Source organism: Amborella trichopoda, chromosome 5 (genome assembly GCF_054954075.1).
Source record: "Amborella trichopoda isolate Santa Cruz 75 chromosome 5, AtrichopodaSantaCruz75HAP2 v2.0, whole genome shotgun sequence".
In the NCBI taxonomy this organism is placed as follows: domain Eukaryota; kingdom Viridiplantae; phylum Streptophyta; class Magnoliopsida; order Amborellales; family Amborellaceae; genus Amborella; species Amborella trichopoda.
The window spans coordinates 8,043,477-8,049,484 of record NC_142340.1 but is presented as its reverse complement, the minus strand read 5'-3'; positions in this window follow the sequence as shown (position 1 = coordinate 8,049,484).

Genomic DNA, 6,008 nt, shown 5'->3' with positions numbered 1-6,008 from the left:
ATTTATTACACTATATGCTATTTTTAGAGCTTCAAATCCTTTTTTTTTTTTCACAACTATAGTGTTCAAGTCGAGATGAACTATGTAAAGGTTTTTCAATGCTTGAATTACAATTTTTTATAATTTATGAGGTGTGGATTTACTTATTTTGATAGGGTTTCAACCCTATCAAACCATTTTCTTTTAAACAATGGAAAAAGTTTATATAAGTACGAGGCTCTAAACAATCAAATTAGAGCGCACCTCAAAATTTTCATTAGAGAGATGTTGTTTTGATGCCCAAAATTCATCAAGATACATGAGCATGAGAAAAAAATGGATTCAAGCTTTAGAAATAGTGCATCTTGTTATGCAGTTTTTACCATCAATTTTCAAGATTTTCAAGTTTTCATCGATATGCTATATCTACACTATTTTTTAAGCTTTAAAGTTCATAATTAGATATAAAAATATATTTTAAGGCTATCACAAATATTTTCAATATTGAAACCACATTTCTTGACACTATTTAAAGATGCATTTTACTTTGATTGCTTAGATCTTCAGCTTTATACAAACCACACCCCAAATACAAACATATACATGTCACACAATATTACTTTTTAAGTGAACTTAAGAAATTCAAAATATTTTGAATATCTAACTTCATTCCCATAAATATACTTAATGGATGCTTCTCCTTTATTCAAAGAAGATTGAAGGGCAATAATTCATTGATTGTATTCTAATACCCTTGTCACGAGGAAATCCTAATAAATTTATTAGGTGCACGATGTATCGGTTATTAGGCTTATTGGTGATAGTGCATACTTCAAATTCATTACATCAATTTGCATAATTTGTGCTTGATTAAGAGACACGTGTCAATTAGAATAAAAACTTTAAAAAGCCACACACGCAAACACATGCATGAATGTGGTTTGTATATATGCAAAACGCAAGACATGTAGAATATCTTAACTCCGATACATTTTAAATATAAGATTAAATTTTAAATTTTATTTAATAGAAGGAGTTTGTTTTGGCATAAAAAAATAACAATCACTTTTAGCTATTGGATATAAAATCCTACAGTTTGCGTAAAATAATTCAAAAACCTATATTTTGAACTTTGTGCCAATCAATGACACGCCCCCAGCTACCTGATTTAAAAAATTGTCGATAATAATTTGTCACTTCTTTATACAAAAAATGAACCATTTCACATTGCACTCGTTTTGGTCATGATAGCTTATTTGCTTAAGTGGTCAACTCTTTCAAACCGGATGGACAACGAAGATCCTTAGTAGGATCATGGTTCTTAGCTCCCAACCCAAAACTTCAATTGCTACCATTCAAACATCATTATATGCTCCCAATTACGGATTGTTACAATGAGCGGGCCCCCGTATTATAACATTGTTGTTCAAAACAAAAATTAAATTCCAAATCTAGGTATTGACCTTTTAATTTAAGGGATTGTATATTATTAGACTTTTTATTTTTGGTACAGGGAGGTCACAATCATTTTAACCTTTAAATATAAAATCCAAAGGCTGAAATTATGTCATAATATTTGAGATATTTTATTTTGGACTTTGTGTCCAAATAATGCCACAACTTCAACTACTCGATTTTAAATCTAATAGTAAATGATGATTGCAACCAAATGGTATATAATGTCTTAATTTAAGGGTAAAGTTTAACATACACCGTCATGTACCAAATACACAAGCAAAGCATCAACCGCTATGGCAAACTCTAGTCTTTTAATTGCATGGTGGAGATGGGATACATATGCCTAATCGACAGTACGGAAACATTATAAGTTTTATTTTTTAATGGGGTAAATGGGAAACATTTGAAGTTATCCAATAGTTGATGATGGTGCATATACTAAATCCCTTAGAAAATATATATACAGCGTACGTACCATGGTTTTAAAAAGGAAAAACTTTCTATAATTCCACTACAGAAGTACATTTCTCCCTATCCAACTAATTCCACTATAGAAGTCATATATTTCTCCCTATCGAGATCTAAATTGACGGTTGAAATATACCCAATCATCACGTGTCTACATTATTTTATTTCTAATTATTTTCTACAAAAATGGTTTGACACCAAATTACATTTTTTTTATACACCATTTTGAGATGTACCCACTCATCTCTTAAACTCGCACCTACATAATATATAAAAAAATTGTTATTGATAAAATGAAATGACCAAAAACATGTGTAAGAATTTTAGAGGTATTTTGGTTATTTTGTTTTATCAGAAATATTTATTTAATAATTGCTTTACGTGCGCTCCATTGAGATGATGACACATACCAAATGTCACATTCATTTGATTTGAAAAAAAAATACTCTGAGTCATCGGATCAAGATCACAATGGTTCGTGGCTCACTTGATTTAAATTAGACGGCTAGATGGGAGGAAAGTATATGATGGAAGGAAAGTATATTACTTCTATGCAGTAGGGGAGGTATAAAAATCTTTTCCCTTTAAAAAAGGGGTGCAGTTTCTTTAAAGGTCAAGCTTTACGAAAACAAAGTAAAGTCTCACATTGAATCCCTGTCATGAAAGCATTTTGGGCAACTTAAATCTCTATGATGGCTCTAAAATCAATTGTCAACACCAACTATGAAATTTGAAGCTAAAAACATGGTACAAATCTTGTGAATTTCTAAACACTTATTTTTTATATGAAATAAACTATCTACATAATCTGTTACAATATATATCATTTTACGGGTTTGAAATCCTTTCTTTTGTTTTTTTACAACAATAATGGTCAAGGTTGAGATTATCGATTTGAAGGTCTTCCAATGCTAGAACTACAATCTTCAATGAATTTTGAGACAAGGCCTTACTTATTTTGATAGGTTTGCGAGCTTATCGAAACATTTTTTCTTTTAAAAATATTGATTTGGATCAGAATTGGTTGATCCAAGTCAGAAGTTACGAGTGGGCAATCAAGTCATTGGGAGTCCTAGAATCACCCTCGTACAAAGCTGATTCGTTTTTCTGCATTGTTTCAAGAAAAATGTAACGTCAACGACTTTGATAATATACGGCATCGCAATAATATCAAATAGTCCATCAAATTATTCAACCACGAATTCATAATTTCATTCAACCACATGGCCTCATCATTTACAAATGAAAAACAAAAGAATGGAATAATTTTCATTTTTGTCCCTATTCGCGACATGGAAAGGACCTAGAACCACCAAATGTTTCATATATCCTAATTTTAGTCCCCATTACCCCTGGATAATTTGAATTACATATGGAACGATTTACCATTATTACAAAATAGTCACAATCACTCATAAAATGTCAATTTAGATGGCTTGAGATCTATAATAAAGTTTGAAAAATTTTCTTTTTTTAAAAATTAATGAAACAACATCGAATAGAAACCACTCAATCATGCCGTCGTGGTGTGTGGATCTTGCCATCGGCAGTTATAATTTGGCTATTCACTACCACCTTGTACAGATAAATAACTTTTGCATCAAGGGAGGGAAAGCATTGTTATGATCGACATCACTATAGTGGACCTCACATTTGGATCGTATCATGCACTCACTCCACTCATCAATTAATTATGCAGATACGAACTATTCTCCATGACAGCATAATCACCAATTGAGTACTTGAAAGAAAAAAAAAAACGAAACAAAAAAGAAGCACCTAGGTCTAGCAGTCCAGGAATTCAACACTTTGTGCGCAAAATCTTATCCATTTTTTTCCAAGCACATTCAAGATGTTATTCGCATTTTCTTTTTGGACGCGGTTACCAAGCAGCCAGCTGCATATTGTAGAAATGCGCGCTTGACAATAAATATATTTTCATCCAGAGAATATATAATCTTTAACATGGAGATCATGAATATGAAAAAAAAAAAAAAAATTGAAAACTAAAAATATAATTATATTAAAACTATATTTTGACCATTAATTATAATTGTTTTTTGGGTGCAGAGGTAAGGTATATACCTTCAAATTTCATCATGGTATATAAATTTGATGTAAAATGTTGTTAGGATTATCTCAAAATCTATTTTTATATCTTACTATAAAATTTTAAATTTAAAAAATGGTTAAAATCAAATAGATCTTTAAACATATGAAAATCTTGAAAACGAATGGTGTATATAATATGTTGTAAAATGCACTATTTCTGAGACCTAAAATCTTTATATTTTTCATAATCATACATCTTGATGTCTAGATGATCAATCAAAGAGTTTTTCAACATTAAAACTACCTTTTCCAAAGGATTTTTGAGAGGTATCCGTAGTTCTACATTATAAAGTAGCATCCCTATATAAACTTTTTCCTTGTTTTTTTTTATATGGATGCGTTATACCTCTCGACCGCATATTGTAGAAATACAGTCCAGCCCTCCTGAAACAATTGTACTTTTCTTTTTGAGTTCGATTCTAGGTTGAGTAGTTCACGTTCCTCCTGTGAACATTTTACCACACCCAAGCCTAAAATCTTTCAATTATTTGGGCATGCCTACTATACTCGTGGGGCAGCAAAAAGAGATTCATTTACCCCATCACGCTAATGACTTGATTAAAAAATTTATCTTATCTTGAATCTTGGTAAAAAAAGACTCCTAGCTCCCAAAAACATGTTAGAATACCCAAACCTGCTTAACGATAAGACGAGACAGGATTCACACTCGTATCAAAGCAAAACACAGAGCAGCTGAAGGACCCTCAATTATTGGCCACAAAAGGTTGACAAGTAGTATTCCATGCTTCACAAATACTCGTATCAATAAGGTAACACTGGTAGTTACAGACAAGCATCGAACATCAAAGCACATCTCTCTCTCTCTCTCTCTCTCTCTCTCTCTCTCTCTCTCTCGAAGACAATACTGCAAAACAATTCAAAGGTCTAAGGATAAGTCTTCCTCTAAAGCTCGTGTTGGTAATGGGCTGCCTGGCTCTCCTAAAAAACAAAGGCCAAGGCCGCAAAATGTGGCCCCAAGGCCAGGCCACTATGGCCCAAGGAAAGTCCCAGATCTGGCCTTTGGCCTCATCATGGCGGAGCTAGGCTAGGGCTGCCCTGTAGGGATTAGTGTCGGGGGTAGCAAGACTGTTACCACCCCAATCTAAAGCCTATAGGCGAACAAACAAAAAAGGGAATTGTGGGAGTGTTTGGAAACACTTAACAGCCATATCAAAGCCATGATCTCGCCTTTTGTGGTGACAATCCTAAAAAGCTAGTCTTCCATCATGGACCCTCAAAGAGGCCCACTTTTTGGAATAAAAAAAGAAATGCATACAATACAGCCATTTACATAAGTCACCGTCATTATCAACCATTAGATGTGAAATCAGTTGGCTGCAATATCATTGACTAAGCACAAAATCCAAAATAAAATTCTTTCAACTACGTGACATATTTAAAGCTGCTGGATTTCACACCCCATGATAACAATGATTATGACCTACTAGTACCAAAAATGAATGATCAGCCGCTGGATTTCACACCCCATGATAACAATGATCATGACCTACTAGTAGCAAAAATGAATGATCAGCTGCTGGATTTCACACCCCATGATAACAATGATTATGACCTACTAATAGCAAAAATGAATGATCATACATTACACAAGACCAAAAAGTAAGTGCCAGTAATTGCTATGGAACATGCAAATCCAATGTCAACAAATGAAGTAAACATAGAATAATAGAAAACAACAGGCTCAAACATTTCCTATATAAGATTTCACACTACGTAAAACACATGGTAGTAAATATAGGGGACATTCGCAATTACCATGATATCATGCAGAAGTGGAAAAATGATCTCTTTATGTATTTAATTGCAATTGATTATAGTAAAGAAAAGGAAACTTTGAATCCGAAAACTTTTGAGGTATTACCGCATAGTCCATATTTTCTCCAACTTTATGCTGGGGCCTACTTTTTTATTTTTCATTCTAGTTTTGCCCCGAATTTTATGTTAATACCATTGAACCGCTTTTTTTTTTT